The following is a 15887-nucleotide window of genomic DNA, read 5'->3' as shown; positions in this document are numbered from 1 at the left end:
TTTTTTTTGGAAATCAGTGGCTCCTGTGCATACTTCCACTCTTTGTCAGAGGACACATGACTATGTATTGACTATATAGGGCCATAAAATCTAAAATGTTTTTCTCCACTGCATCTTACAAAAAATCGGCCTGATTATTAACTGCCATCTTTGCCCATTGCGCTGGCTCTGTATGGAGTCTGTGTGCCAGACAAACTGTTCTCCAAGCAGGGCCAAGTATAGCCAAGAAAAAATGTCTACCTTGGCAGTCCCTTGATTAGAGCATTCTCCAGTATCCATAATAATTGCATCAAATATTTAACTGGAAAAGTCAAGTTCAGAGTTTAATACCTGCTGTCTCTCTTTGGGGATCTCATTAATATTTAAGATTGTAAGATTTGGGGTTTAAATTGCCTTTATTTGGATCTAAATTTAATGAGAAACTAATGCTTTGAAGGATCTCTGTAAAAAATAATTGGAATATTTAAACATACATGTAAAACAATTCCATAAACAAAGAATGTGTCTATCACATGTTTTTTATCATGTTCACTAAAATACAAAGGAAGTAAAAAGCAAAGTATTCATTGGTATGTAAACCTGTCTTGACTTCTTAGATATAACCTTTATATCTTACATTTTCCCTTAACATTTTGGAATTTGTATGTTGGGCTATTGCATTAAATAACAAAACAATTCTTAGCGAATTTGCTTGAAAAACGCTTAATTCACCATTAATCTTAGTTTTTTATTCTGTAGACATGTTGGTAAAGCATTAAAAAGGCATACCAAAAAGAAGTGAATAATAGTGCTTCTACAGTACGTAATATTTGCTGTGAAGCCTAGGAACATTTTTATGCCACAGCTTAACTATAACTATCAAACAACAAGTCAACAAGTCCACTAATCATACCTAATGAAAATAAGAAAAAGTGTGTTTGTTTAGCTAGTTGCTGAATTATTGAACAATAACACTAATAAAAAGAAGTCAGCATAAGGCAAACCACATAGATCACTAAATATACATATATATACTTAAATATCCTGCAAAAATAAAATGGAGATTCTGACTTATTAAAAGGTAATACAATTAAAAAAATGTCTTGTTTTATCACTGATAACAAGTCAACCAGCTCACAAAATATACATTGTAAAAGAAAGAAGAGAAAATATGAATTACTGAATGGTAGCACTGATAAGAAGGTGTAGTTCAGCGCATTTTTCCATTTAAAATTCATCAAGAACCCAGCTGTCTGAGAGGGAAGATGTTTTAATTAGCAGAGACAATGGCACTGAAATCTAAGACATTTAAACCCCACCCAAATCCAAAAAAAATGAACATGTCAAATTTTAATAAGAATCAGATTGAATACAAATAGTGTAGAGAAACAAAGTCTGTTTCATGGGCTATATGTGTTTGCATTACACCTATTTCCTCTTATCTCTGAATTTGGCCAGGCGGAGGGCAAATCACATATGACAATGTTGCACCCAAGGTAGGAAGAAAAGATGATGCCAGACTACATTTCCCAGCATTATAGGTAAAACCATGTGTGCACAATAGAAGGAGTTGTAGTCACAGGAAATAGATGGTGAGAAATTCTAGGACCACAATCTGATATCAGGATACTAAAGGGAAGAGAGATTTGGGCTGTGTGAATAGAAACATAGCTACAGTCAAGCACATATACACAATGGGTTTTTGAATTTGTAATGTTCTTTTTTAAAAGTAATATTTCATCACTTACATCTTATCATTTACACTACTGAACATTATTGCTTTATAGGTTTTCCTTTATTTGGACTGAGGCAGATAACGCTCAGAAATGTTGCTGGACATAGGAAATGCAATGCTGGTGTATACAGGGACATTTCTTAGTCTAGGAAGAAGTAGGGAATAGAGAAGCGTTAGATCTACTACCAAGCATTTTACTGCTGTCTGTGTCCCCTATTAAGCGATTTATTCCACTATTTGTCCATGCGACCATTGTCTCTATGACAGAAAGTTGGAGGAAATACATCAATTTCAGTTGTCATAAATAAACTAAATGAGGGAAATCCCTCAATTGGGGTAACTTTTCCAGGAACAACTTTTTCAGATGAAGATTTTGAACATTTTTGCAAAATTTATTCTCTGTTCATGTTGCATCACTAGAACAGAAATTAAAAAGAAAACTCTCCATGATGAATGCAGATAGCAACATAAAATTGCATAATATGAATTTTATCTTTTCTCCGCTGTTTACAAAACTATAAAACATTTTTTTCTGCATATACCTAAACCCTGAGATTCCAGGAAGTATGTAACCACGGTTTGAAGACTCTTCAGATTATCAGGGGGACACTGTTGGGATTAGATTCAGCTGTGAACTTGTTTTAAATTAATTCTTTTACATGGAGCATATGGTGACCAATGCAAAAAAATATTTTTATTTTTTATTTCATGCTGCTGTTGCAGATCTCATCAGTTTTATGTAATAATTCAGTTTACATTTTAAAAATATCTATATCAAAAGGTGTATGTATGTCTCCAGCCACTACTACTGTTTCATTCAACATGTGCATTTTGTCCCATGTTTACCATGCCCATGCCTAGAACACTGTATTGAGATTATGTTGTTGGCATCTAGTGAGTTAAGATACAAAGTCATCTTTGTGTTGAACATAAGCTTACATTTATGCTTCCACATCCCCAGTAAGTAACATGATGGCGGAGCGCGTGACATGCACTGCTGACTAGCATAGCTACTGTATAAACATTTTTTGATGTGTTCTAGGAAGTATGTTTTACAGTATATTTCTGTTATAGATGTCTGCATAGCCAACTAGAAGTGAGTGGAAAAGAAAAAAAATCTGAGCTATAGGACTTTTCTTTAAAAGGTTTGACATTAATATTTGTGGTGATATATTACTAAAAATTTGTTTCCTTAGCCAATTTTAGGAACTTTGGACAGCATGATTTCTGTTCAGATTACCTCCAATTGTGCTGTTGCTTGTTGTGGTAGGTAGCGGTGGTGCATTTTCACATTGACATTAGGAATAGAGATGAGCGAATTGAAGCTGGCGAAGTGGAATTTGATCTGAATTTCAGGAAAAATTCGATTCGCAACGAATGCGAATTTCCTAGCGCTTCGTGGTAACGAAACGCAATTTTTCCTAAAACGGCCGATACACGTGTGAGGACATGGGGCAAGGAACTCTGGGAAGGTGGGTGGATCCATAATGCCATGCATGCAGCCAATCAACTACCAGCCAGCCCTGTGATGTCACAGCCTTATAAATAGCCTCAGCCATTTTGGATTAAGACATTTTACAGCGTTCTGAGTGCAGGGAGAGACGTCTGCAGGCGCTAGGGAAAGTGATAGGAAAAACCTCATTGTGAAAAAAAAAACTGAAAAAACGATTTATAAGTGCAGGGAAAGGATAGGAAGGAACCATTTCACAGCATTTTAGTGCAGGGAGAGACATCAGAAGGCGTTAGGGACAGTGCTAGAAAAGCGATTTACAAGTACAGGGAAAGATTATTTGGGGCTCCAAATAGCCATTGTACAGCTCTGTCATTCCAGCAATTTGTTCTTGTTATTGGGGTGAAAGTGCTATTTTGAAAAGCCTTTAGTGGCTTATATCTGTGGAAAAAGAAAAAAATATACGCATTTCAGTTCTGCAGTTATATGTGGTGAAAGCGTTTAGTGGCGTATTTCAGTACAAAAAGAAAAATATATACACATTTTACTTCTGCAGTTATATGTGGTGAAAGCGTTTAGTGGCCTATTTCAGTACAAAAAGAATATTACATATGCACTTCACTGTTGCAGTTATTTGTGGTAAAAGCGTTTAGTGGCCTATTTCTGTACAAAAAGAAAAATATATTTGTCGCATTTAGGGGTGTTTTAATTTGCTTTTGATTTATTTAGTTCAGCTAAAAGTTTGTCAGACAGAGAAGTGCCAGGCCATGCACAGAGAAGTGGCAGAGGCATAAATGTTTCTTGCACAGGCAGAGGTCGCAGCAGAGTAAGGGGGCATGTCAGCAGGAGTCGCAGCGAGAGGCCTGAGCTCCCGGTGTCATCTAACGGTCGTGTCTTGACCAGCAACCTAGCGATTCTTGATTGGTTAACTCGGTCATCCACTTCATCCCAAGTGACATCAGACACGCCCAGCCCACAGTCGGTGGGTAAGTTAGACACAACCCTTAGTTGGCATGGCTCAGGAGCAGACCCTGTGCCCTCACCTGTCCTCAACCTGCCTCTGTCCTTTGCTGTTCCCTCAACCACAGAAGTATTGTATGCTGTGGGCTAAGCTCCACTATACAGCAAGGACGAGCTAGTAGTGGACAGTCAGCAGCTACTGCCCAGCCAAGTTCTGGAGGAGACATCCGCCGCTTCCTCCGCTAAGCGGGCAAGTAGTGATGAGGAAGGTGGCGTGGGAGGTGGTGTTGCGAGCGGTCAGGCTCCTGACCCAGAGACCGTTGAGGAGGACATCAGTGACGTGCAGACACTACTCGATGATGATGAAGCCAATCACACTTGGGAGCCGTGTGAAGAAGGGGCTTCATCATCATCAGGAGAAGAGGGTGGCAGCTTGCCCATGAGGCAGCGGCTGAGCCAGCAAGGTGGTAGCATGGCTGGGAGTCAGCAGGGTGGCAGCAGTGGGAGGTCGGGAGCCAAACGTGTCCAGGGTAGACCACCAGCTTCGCAGCAGCCTACCTGCCCAGGAAGTAGTGGTGCAGGGGTTCACGGAGGAAGCAGCGGTAGCAGACTGTCAGTGCGGAGTGTTGGGGGAAAATCACCTACTCGGTGGTGTGGCAGTTTATTGTTAAGCCGCCGGAGTAGTTTAACATGGCCATATGTAGAATATGTGGGCGGAAGGTGAAGTGTGGCCAGGGTGCCAATGTTGGCACCACGGCCCTGTGTCAACATATGCAGCGTGACCATAAAGTGGCCTGGGAGAACCGTGGCTCCGATGTGGTGGTCCAGCCTGCCGCAGCAACCACTGCATCACCCAGTGGCACGCACCGGGTTTCAGGCAGTCAGGGCTCCATTCTCTCAGCTGAAGGGAGCTGTATGTCATTTCCATCTTCTGCTGGTCCACATGCTCCTGCTCGTCCTACTCCTCGTCAGTCATTCCGTCAGCAATCGATCACCGAAGTGATTGCCAAGAGACAACAGTATTTGTGCACTCATCCAACGGCACAGAAGCTGAATGTCCAAGTTGCTGGTGCTGCAGTCCCTCCCTTTCCAAGTGGTGGACTCTGCACCTTTCAGAGAACTGATGGCTTGTGCCGAGCCGAGGTGGAGAGTCCCAAGCCATCATTTCTTTGCCAAAAAGGCATTACCAGCCCTGCACAAATATGTAGAACAGAAGGTGGGCCAGTCCTTGAGCCTGTCATTGTCTGCCAAACTGTACGGCCCTAACTACAGTCAGGGACAATACATGTCCCTTACGGCCCACTGGGTGAATGTGGTTCCTGCACAGCTCATTCTCCACTGTGTCCTCAGCCTCCACTTCAGGGACATTTCACAGTGCCCCTCCAGCATACCACATGTGCAGGGCACTGTGGTATCACACTGTTCTGCATCTGGTTTGCCTGGGCGAACAGAGTCACACAGGGGAGGAACTGCTCTGTGTGATTCATCAAGAAATCGAATCATGGCTTTCTCTGCGACAACTCAAAATCGGAACCATGGTGAATGACAACGGGAAGAACATTGTGTCGGCGCTGTGTCAAGGAAGGCTGAGCCATGTGCCCTGCATGAAACATGTGTTCAATCTGGTTGTCAAGCCGTTCCTGAAGTCTTCCACCCATCCTCAAGACATCATAAAAATGGCCAGGAAACTGTATGCAGTTTATCCACTGGTACACCGCAAAGCACACCCTCCTTGAGCTGCAGCGGCAGAACGGCATCCCCCAACATAGACTAATATGCAACGTTTCCACCTGTTGGAATTCCACCCTCCATATGTTGGACCAACTATACGAAAAGAGAAGGCCCATCAACGATTTCTTGATGATCCAAACAGATAGGAGTACTTCCATGTGTAACTTCGATGTCAGCCAGTGACAGCTCATGCGTGACACCTGTTGGTTGCTCAGGCCAACTGAGGAGGCCACGTTATTTGTCAGTCGCCAGGACTATGGGATGAACAACGTCATTCCACTGCGTCATGTCCTGGAACAGATGCTGGTAAATCTGGCTGGTCAGGGGACTGGAGACATGGCGCCTAGATCTCAGCCAGATGAGCCCTGTGGGGGCTGAAGTGGAGGAAGAGAAGGAAATTGGAGCACAGGCAATGTATAGCGAACAGGGTGGTTTTTCTACTCAGGTGACAGGAGAGGAAGAGCTGGAGCAGCAGGAGGAGCAAGAGGGAGATGAGGAAGACGAGGCAGAGGACCCAGACACACCGTGGCAGTATGCAGTGGAGATGGAGGCAGGAAGTCCCTCCGAGTCACTTGCACAAATGGCCCGCTGCATGCTTACTTGCTTGCATAGTGACAGCCGAAGTGTCACCATTCCGCAGAGGGATGACTTCTGGCTCTCCACCTTGTTGGACCCTCGCTACCGGTCCAAAATGGGGGCCTTTTTTACACCCGCTGAGAGGGAGGACTAACTGAACTACTACAGAGACATCCTATTTAGTCAGATGGCCGCTACCTATCTGCGCCATCGTCCATCCTGTGGCAGGTCTGACCGGGGAGGCCCTCTGCACTCACGTTCCACTGCCATAGCTGCTGGGGAGGGGTGTGGTGGCAGGAGCAGTACCAGCTCCATCAGCAGCAGCCTGAGTCTAGAGTCGCAGATGAGCAGCTTTCTTCACCCGCATAGTGAAGAAACTACTCACCAGCAGCTAGACATAAAGCAGAACCTGCATACTTGGAGTGCACCCTGAAAGCCGTCATTGAAGATCCACTGGACTACTGGCAGCCAAACTGGATTTGTGGCCACAATGGGCCGAGTTTGCCCTGGAAAAGCTGTCGTGCCCGACCAGTAGTGTGGCATCAGAGCGGGTGTTTAGTGCAGCGGGGCCCATAGTTACCCCAAGAAGGAATCGCCTGTCCAACCAAAATGTGGAGAGACTGACCTTTGTCAAGATGAATCAGGTGTTGATCTGTCAGGATTTCCACCCACCAATGCCTGATGCATCTGATTAGATGATCCATGCCGCCTCACCCAAACAAAAGAGACCGGTTTCTTCGGGCTACCTGCCTCAGCTACTACTCTGATGTTGCCACCCGCCTGATGCCACACATCAGATGCCAAGTGCTCCTTCTTTCACCCACCTTCGTCAGCATGTACTGGTATTGCCACCCACCATCCACCTGATGCTGATGCTGCTGCCACCTCCATACTCTGTCATTGTGCCACTCTGTAGCATCCTGATGCTGTCCCCACCTCCACACTCTGTCATTGTGCCACTCTGTAGCCTCCTGATGCTGTTGCCAACTCCAGACTCTGTCATTGTGCCACTCTGTGGTCTCCGCCTGATGCTGCTGCTGCCGCCACCTCCACACTCTGTCATTGGGCCACTCTGTGGCCCCCTGATGCTGTCACCACCTCCACACTCTGTCATTGTGTCACTCTCACTCTGTGGCCCACTCATGCTGCTGCCACCTCCAAACTCTGTCATTGTGCCACTCTGTGGTCTCCGCCTGATGCTGCTGCTGCCGCCACCTCCACACTCGGTCACTGTGCCACTCTGTGGCCTCCTGATTCTACTGCCACCTCCACACTCTCTCATTGTGCCACTCTGTGGTCTCCGCCTGATGATGCTGCTGCCGCCACCTCCACACTCTGCCATTGTGCCACTCTGTAGCCTCCTGATGCTGTCGCCAACTCCGGACTCTGTCATTGTGCCACTCTGTGGTCTCCTCCTGTTGCTGCTGCTGCCGCCACCTCCAGACTCTGTCATTGTGCCACTCTGTGGCCTATTCATTCTGCTGCCACCTCCACACTCTGTCATTGTGCCACTCTGTAGCCTCCTGATGCTGTCGCCAACTCCATACTCTGTCATTGTGCCACTCTGTGGTCTCCGCCTGATGCTGCTGCTGCTGCTGCCGCCACCTCCACACTCGGTCATTGTGCCACTCTGTGGCTTCCTCATCCTGCTAATACCACCACACGCTGTCATTGTGCCACTCTGTGGCCTCCTGATTCCACTGCCACCTCCACACTCTGTCATTGTACCATTCTGTGGCCTCCACCTGATGCTGCTGCTGCCGCCACCTTCACACTCTGCCATTGTGCCACTCTGTAGACTCCTGATGCTGTCACCAACTCTGGACTCTGTCATTGTGCAACTCTGTGGCCTCCTGATGCTGCTACCACCTCCATATATATAAAATGGAAGTGTTTATTGATTTCTGTATTTGTATTTTAATATTTTGTTCATGCTTATTGTTATATAACTGGAAATCTCCCTAGTAAAAATCATATTATGGGTGATTTAATTTAATCCCATGACTTAAAACTGTTTAGGCCTCAGGGTGTGCTTCATCCACCTATGCTATGGACATCCTAGATCCTTTACAGAAACCCTACACAACTGATTTTAGGGAAAAGCCTAAAGCAGTCACTTTTTCCCCCCGACTAAATCTAGGATTGGTTTCTCAGTGTTCAAACATACATGCTTCACAAAAATGCATTTATGTGTTCATGTTCATGTAAAGGGTATTATAAGATCTTAACGACTGTTGTATATCTAATGTTATCCTCACTCCTCAACTTTAACCATTCATTTTCTTTTAGGTTTAAAAAAAATACACCTAGATTTCAGCCTTTTTGCTGTACAGAGAATGGTTTCATCAGTACAATATTTATCTCCAGACCCAAATATCAGGTCATCTTATGATTTGCTTTGATTGAGGATCCCTTTTTGCTAAGCATTGTTATTTCAGACACCTCTGAGCCATTTATTTAAGTAGACCATCAAGTGTTATTTAGTGAGAAAACATTTCTAACTAAATGGCACCTATTTCTGAAAGCATTGGGATTTTTTTTGGTACAGAAATTCTATCTATAAGCCCTTTTGGGGCTGATGGGAATTGTTAGAAATAGTGCTTTCAAAGCCCCCAAGCTGCATTTTTCTCTACAAATGGACAATCCCATCGTCCCAGGAACGACGAAATGTACACTTGTCATTCAGACCAAAGCTCTTCCTCCATGATGTGAGGGTCATTATTCAATGACCAGCTGCAACATAATCCTCTATTCTGTGAAACAAAAAGTGAGTAATGGAAGCTGACAGCTGTGTCTAAAGTTTTCCATTCTTTTGTATGGTTACTGGTCTCACTATGGAAAGGTCTCCTTGTGTATTGCACTGTATTTTCAGCTCTTTCTTCCAGTTTGTAAGTCAGCAGCTATATTTGGTTAATACAGCTTTATTTGTAGAAACATTTGAGACAATCAGTTCATTTTTACAAACACATTTTGTTGGAGGTAGTTTACCAATCTTTATGTTGCTAAGTAGAGGTTTTACTTTAAGTGACTGAGTGAGAAAGCAAAATTGTACAAGTATCATTACAGCAGACTAGTATGTTTACTGTATGCAATCATGTAGTAATTACATAGAATGGGTCATGTTTGTTTTTTTATATATAATGTTAAAATGAGTTCCATAACAGTGTAATATGTGTTGCAATGCTTACAAATGCATCTTGATCTAAAGAATATGTTGGAGATAAACCCCTTAAAAAAAACATGAAATATTTCTGCCACCTTCTAAAATAGAAATTGCACTGAATTCAACAACTTCTCCTTTTTATGCCTATAAATAGGCAAATAGCTTTTTGAAATCTGAAAACAAAAGTGGTTACAACCTCCCTAGTGTTTCCGCAGGACAGGACGTCTGTGGCCTTTAGGGTGGGACCTGATGGCAAATTATTGCTCTTATACGGTTCAAATATTGTATTTCACCATCACACTTTTTAAAATATCACCAGTCAAGGGTGTTTCTGAGGGCAACACTGTCCCCTAGAGTTATATTTTACCCTCAGACTCTTGTTGAACAATTACTTAGGGAAGCCACTACCCACAAGTCACTATCATGGACACATTCTGTCATACCAGATTTAGGATCCCCCCTTGCCTAGAGGTTTATTAGAAAAATAGTCTCCGGTATTACACACATCAGTGGAAGATGCATGGCAGCTGATAAAAACTGGTTGGCATCACACTCTTAAAACTGTAAATAATAAATATTGGCAAGAAATTAATTTTAAAATAATACACCATTTTTACAGAGCATTCCATATCACCCCGTGAGATCCTCCCCCAAATTGTATATTTACATGCCCAAAATGCTAGATTTCTCACCCAGATCTGTTGTGTCCACTTGTTGTAGACATGTCCAATAATAAAAGATTTCCGCAAAGAAATGTTTCGGTATATGCACAAAGTCACAGCACTTCAAAGAGATACTGATCAACACTCACTGTTTAGCAAAGTGGGCAATACTATTTTTATTGGTGGTAAAAAACAAATCCTAACACACTGGTTTGTCTGTTTTATACCCTCAATTGGTGAAGTTAAACTAGCTATACATAAAATGCTGTTGCTAGAAAAATTGAATTCATCCAGGGACCTAGACACACAGACAGGCCACTTTTTCAAAACTTTGAGATGCTTTTTTACAAAGGAGTTCTCAAGAGAACAATTATTACAACATGTTTTGGCATACCACTTGGTAGGTCACTGAAAAACTTTCAGGAACTCGTGAAGCTCTAAACGACTTGGGCGACTCTTAGCATAGGTCTGGACCCTTTCATTCATATTATCTAGGGCGCTGTCTCCACTCCAATTGTTATAATTTACAAATACACTACAAGGAAATATTTTTTCTTGCAATTTATTTTGTTCAGACAAGCTAGCTGAAGCTTTTATTTTTGACGGTTTTTAAAACTTGATTTATTGGTTTAATAAACATTTAACTGATGATTGTTAAACCACAGTTTCTTTTTGATGTTTGTTACATGTGTGTACTGTATTTTAGTTTGATGTTACCTATGTATCCTTCTTTACCCTTACCCCCACACTGACCACCCTTTTTTACCAAAGCATTTTCAGACATGTATGTCATGTATGTGTATGTATGCATGTAGATAATTCTCATGTTTTTTGTGATGTTGTTTATTTTTTTCTGAAAAATTCTATTAAAAATGTCATGCAAAAAATGGTTACAGCATTGTTTTTAGATAAATTTGACTTGTTAAAGAAAGTATGCCATTGGTACTGTAGTTAACAAGGTTTAGAACAGTGTTTCCCAAACAGGGTTTTGTGGAATCCTAGAATTTCTCCAGAGATTGCAAGGGGTCCATTGAGCAATGAACAATTTGTGCATTTAGGTTAACTACCACTGACATCAGTGATCTATTGTGCTATGGGTGGCATTCTTCCCCTGCCCCTGTGCTATGGGTGGCATTCTTCCCCTGCCCAACCATGTAAGAGGCACTTATCCTATTGGCTGCCAGGCCAATGTACTATTATGTGGTCATACCATAAACATTAGCAGAGGTTCCCTGAGCCTTTAAAGTTATTTATGATTCCACATATAAAAAAGTTAGAAAGACTGTTTTGGAATGTAATAGAGTAGTCTACTAAAAGAGAGGGCAATGTACCAATACTAGTAAAGGACTAGTGTGCCTAGAAACATTTGTGGGAAAAAGTGACTGTTTACATGGCAGCTTCACTATTACCAGTCTTGGTTTATTATTATAGTAAAGTTTACCGCTGCTTGGGTACATTTACACTTTATCCTTTACACTAAATTAGTCAAAAGTGAATAAAATAAAGGCATTCCTAAATATTATTTGTTTACTTTTTTTAAGTTTATTTGTTGATACCATGTTGGCTGCAGTATGTTATAGGTCAGAGTTTAGAAGTGTTCCAAATCAGCACTTTTGGAGTTCCAAGATCTGTCAACATAATATTAATAGTGAAAACGTGAAGCCACCTTAAAGCTGAATTCTGAGCATGTACAATTGCACATAGATGTCTCTAGCATGCTAGGTGCTTACAAAAAAAATAATATGCTAGTTCAGTGCTGAGGATCTGTTGAGAACATTTGGAATTTCAGGATAGTAACCTTTACAACGTATAGTAAGTAATGTGCATATACAATTAGCAGGCACATATGGAAAACATATATCACCTTCTAGTCATGCTCCTGTGTGATATTTGGTTTGATACTGTATATTATCTATCAATTTATTAGAAAATATTGGAAATCAGTATCTCTTTGGTAAAAGTTTAATGATCTCCTGTGGTTTTGCTGAGCTTTAGTGCCATGATTTGCATTTAATCAACAGACTCTAAAATGCAGGCTGCATTGCTGAGTAATACTGCTATTTATTATAAACTTGCATGTGATTATAGCATGAAGAATTGGAATTTTACATAAAACATTAACAAAAAGAGAAAATCAGGCTATAAACATGACAACTAGGAAAGTGGGGAGAGGGAGGAAAAGGAGTAGAAAGGGCCAACAAGGCGATGATGAGTGAGGAGTAGTGCTGGTGTTCGAATTCCGGTTGTCCTTATATTCGACCCATATATGGCTGTTCGAATTCGGATAGACCCGACCCGAAAACACAGGATTCGACTGCAAAATTTGGGAAAAAAAATTTTTTTTTTAAATTATCTTAAATTAATTTTTTTGTGTGTGTGTTTTTATTTTAACTTGTTTTTTTTATTTTTTAATAGTTATCGGACAATGACATTATGAATCATAATGTCATTGTGGGATTCCTGGACCGTGGGAACTTTGCGGTTACAGCTAATTGGAAGCAGGTGCCTTCAATCAGCTGTAACCGCAGGCAATACCAGGGCAATAGAGGTTGAATGGAGATACGCATCTCCATTCATCACCTCTACTGCTCTGTGATTGGCTGGGAAATAGGAAACCCTAATGACAGCTCAAGCATCATCAGGATTTCCCTTTCCTCAGCCAATCAGGAAGTGGAGCAGTCAGCGGAGCTCTGCTATGCTGACAGCTCTGCTCCCCTGATTACTCCCACAGTCCTAGAGGAGCTGTGACATGTATAACAGATACAGAACACATGTCAGAGCTGTGACATGTGTTCTGTATCTGTAAAACATGTCACAGCTTCTCTAGGGCTGCAGGAGTGATCAGGGGAGCAGAGCTGTCAGCATAGCAAAGCTCCGCTGACTGCTCTGATTCCCTGATTGGCTGAGGAAAGGGAAATCCTGATGACAGCTCAAACATCATCAGGAATTCCCTCTCCTTAAGGAAATAGGACCCTTGGCATAAGGACCATCAGAACATATGCTCTCAGAAGGAGTAATGTCATTAAATCTTGGCGTTTATTGAAGGGAAAGGGCATAATGCCTAATCTGCAAGTATGCAAAGAAAGAGGCTTGTGGGAGGTCAAATTTATCCTGTAGTTCCGGAAAGGAGAGTAGTCTTTTCCCCATCTGGTGTAAAATATTCCGAAGATGGAATAGCCCTTTTTCTCTCCATGGTTGCCACATATTTCTGGCTAGACTATCGGGTATTAAAGGCGTGTGTATAATGAATGTAAGTACGGAGGCATGGGAGGAGAGACCATACTTAGACTTTTATACTACCCATATATTCCTCATAAACCACATCGGGGAAAGCAGGTCTCTATTTGTTAATAACATGGAGGAACTCCATAACATCACAATAGGAGTGGGGCAATCCAAGCTACCTCCAACTCCCCACATATACTGGAGGAGAACAACATAGTCCATGAGGGCAAATAGCGAAGATGAGTCCAGGACAGGATCTGGTTAAGTATTACGGGAGAGACCAGAAGACTTTAAAATAAATATAGGAGCTTGGGCAAAAGCATTATTTTCATAGACGCAGGATGCCCTAAAAGTGACAATGAGTGCCCCTTCCATTTTTTCAGATAATTATACAAATCCTGGAACAGCAGAGGGAAATTACGAGCATACAATTGGTTTAGGTAGCCGTAATCTGAGTGCCCAGATAAGCTAAAGAGTGCTCCCACCACATAAAATGGTACCTGTCCTGTAACGCTGAAAGTTGAAAAGGCGGTATATATATAAAGATAAACCTCTGTTTTTAAGGAACTCACCTTATAACCCTAAACAACGCTAAAAGTGTTAAGTTTAGTCCACAAATTCGGGAGGGTAGTAATAGGCTATGTTAGTGTGAGAAGGACATCATCCGCATATAGCGAGATATTATAAGAGGATCTCTTCACTAGAATCCCCTGAATATTGGGATTGGACCTTTTTTTCTCCGCTGAAGGTTCAATACTGAGAGCAAAAAGCAAGGGGGCCAGGGGGCAACCCTGTTGCGTCCCATTTTTAATTGGAAATAGTGTAGAGGAGGCATGAGGCAACTTGACAGAGGCTAAAGGGCCTTTTAAATGTAGTCTTCAGTCTAATGAGAGTTCCACATATCAAGAAATTCTTTGTTCCTGAGATACCCAAAAATGGAATACAAGAAAATTCTTATGTGAAGCCATGCCAGCACTGGGGTATGAGATCAAATCCGACATTTAGGCCACACAGCCAAGTATGTCCTCTTCATATTTGCTAACTGATGGTGCTTCATTTATTTTAAAACAAAAGCTTTTATTTTTGTTTTCAGGTCATGTTTTTTTCAAAAACCATTTCTGAGAGTGATGAAGGGCTGTGAATATTTCCATATCAATTTCTCATTGTATGTGGCTTGGTAAGCACGCAACTAAAAAGCAAAAGCAACTTTTTCAAATATCTTACTCCTTGCACAGCTTGCATAATGCATGATTTTGTGCAGGCGGTAATAAAAGTTTCAACCCTTTTTTGTTTTAGGATATTTAAAGAAAAGGCAGGCAAGGACAAAGAAGGTGGCTGCAAAGCCTTAGATTTCCTTCTATGCCTCACAACTACCCTTTTAAATGTTGTGACAGGCATACACTACCTTCATCTTTTGAAACAGTTTCAAGCAGTACATTTGGGCTTCATGTTTCACTTTCACAAAAATTTACATTTTTACTTTTGCAAGGACATCAACTGTTGAAAGCAGATAGGAAATTGATTAGTTATTTTTGGCCTAATACTTTGCTACTCCCTCTGTTGATGTGATGTAAAAGAAAGTGCTTTTCTGTTATCTGTTTATCAGTTTCTGCACTGTCAAAAGACAAAATGCAGCATGCATTCATTCCTTTACACTTGCACTACAATAAACAAGTCACTAAATATCTCTTAACTCCCCTAGCGGTATTCTTGAGTCTGACTCAGGGTGGATTTTACCTGCAAAAAGCCGGTATTCCCGAGACACACTCCGGGTAGCTTTTAATTTGAAAAAAACCCAATTACCTTGCTCAGTTGCCGTCCCCCGGCATCCTGCTGGTCCCCGCAGGTCCTGAGGACATGTCCTTCCCCCTCGATCCCCAGCTGGCGAATGCAGCCACAATCTCCCGGGTTTTCCGGTGACGTCGGTGCATGCGTCGGTGCGAGCGGGAGGATTGGCGGGAAGTTTAAATAATTTTGTATTGGATTCAATACAAAATATCTCTATTGAGTCCAATACAAAGAAATATTTAAATATTAGATATATAATTATATTATAAATATATTATACATTCTACTGTACAGTTATATTGCATGTTTATTTTTTTTTTTAACAGATCTTTGTATTTTGGTATTTAAAGTTTAATATTAAATTTGTTAAATGTATTAAATACCAGTGAGTTATGCCTAAGAAATAAATTTTCATGCCAAAAATTGTACTGTTTTTTGCATAGCACCAACATATTACGCAGCGCTGCACATTAAATAGGTTAAGGGTGTGCATGCTTATGAAACTAACTTAATAGGTTGTACAGGTTATAGTTCATATTAAACTTTTTTTATCTACTTTGTATACAAATACCAGGTATTGCATTATGGTAACAAAGAATTTGATCTGACGAATTTACA

Source organism: Pyxicephalus adspersus, chromosome 3, assembly GCF_032062135.1.
Source record: "Pyxicephalus adspersus chromosome 3, UCB_Pads_2.0, whole genome shotgun sequence".
Lineage (NCBI taxonomy): Eukaryota > Metazoa > Chordata > Amphibia > Anura > Pyxicephalidae > Pyxicephalus > Pyxicephalus adspersus.
The sequence above is the reverse complement of the archived record's forward strand: the minus strand, read 5'-3'. Positions refer to the sequence as shown.